Source organism: Trichechus manatus, unplaced genomic scaffold (assembly GCF_000243295.1).
Source record: "Trichechus manatus latirostris isolate Lorelei unplaced genomic scaffold, TriManLat1.0 scaffold00300, whole genome shotgun sequence".
Lineage (NCBI taxonomy): Eukaryota > Metazoa > Chordata > Mammalia > Sirenia > Trichechidae > Trichechus > Trichechus manatus.
Window position 1 is genome coordinate 1,305,266 of NW_004444236.1, and position 1,048 is coordinate 1,306,313.

The following is a 1,048-nucleotide window of genomic DNA, read 5'->3' on the forward strand; positions in this document are numbered from 1 at the left end:
TGGAGAAGGCAGGATTGGGGAATTTGCTTTGAATGTGCAGTGTAATCCCCTTCCTCTGTTTCCTCTAAAAGATCTTCAAGAATGACATTTTTATTGCTCATTGGTGTTTTTATGGATTACTTTTCAGACCTGGGGAGGGGCTGAGTTCTGTGTTCAGGTTAGTACAGGGAATAAGCAGAATATTCCAGGGATTCATAAGTTAAAGGACAGGAGAAAAGAGCTAATATCTGAGTCAGGCATATTCATATTTCTTTATGATTCTTCATGATATCTCTAAAGAAGCTCTTTTTAAGTACTTCATCTCTGCCATAATATGGAAAATTATGACCAGAGAAACAGGAGAACTTAGGGTATGGGAATAAGAAGCTCAAAACGTAAAGTTCAGGGAAGAATTCTACAGCCTTCCCAACAAAACACAGAATCTCTAGAGAGCTTCCCAGCTTATCCTTTGGAGAATTTTACGCTTTCTTTATAGAAGGCAGAGCTCTCCAATAGAAATACAATGCAAGCCACATGTGTGATTTTGAATTTTCTGCTAGTCAAATTTCAGAAGTAAAAATAAACAGGTGAAATTAATTTTAAGAATATATTTTATTTAACCCAGTATTTCTAAAATATTATCATTTCAACAATATAATCAGTATAAAAATTATCAGTTAGATATTTTACTTTTTTCTCATACTGTCTTTGAAATCCAGTGTGTATTTTACACTTACAAGACAATTTCATTCAGACTAGCCACATTTAAAGTGCTCAATAGCCACATGTGACTAATGGCTACCATATTGGACAGCACAGATCTAAGGTGTGACTCCCATACACAGTTATATCACAGACAAGAAGAGGTAATTTCCAGCTGGACCCATGGACAAGTGGACAGTAGATCCATGTCTGAAATATTAATTGTATAATATTTGAGTATGCAAAATAGATATTCTTGAATTATGAAAAAATAGTTTAAGCAAGAGGACCCAACAGTTATTATTACTACATGCAGCTACTGAAATAGGCACTTCAAAATATTATCACATTTAATCCTTTCAAAAAA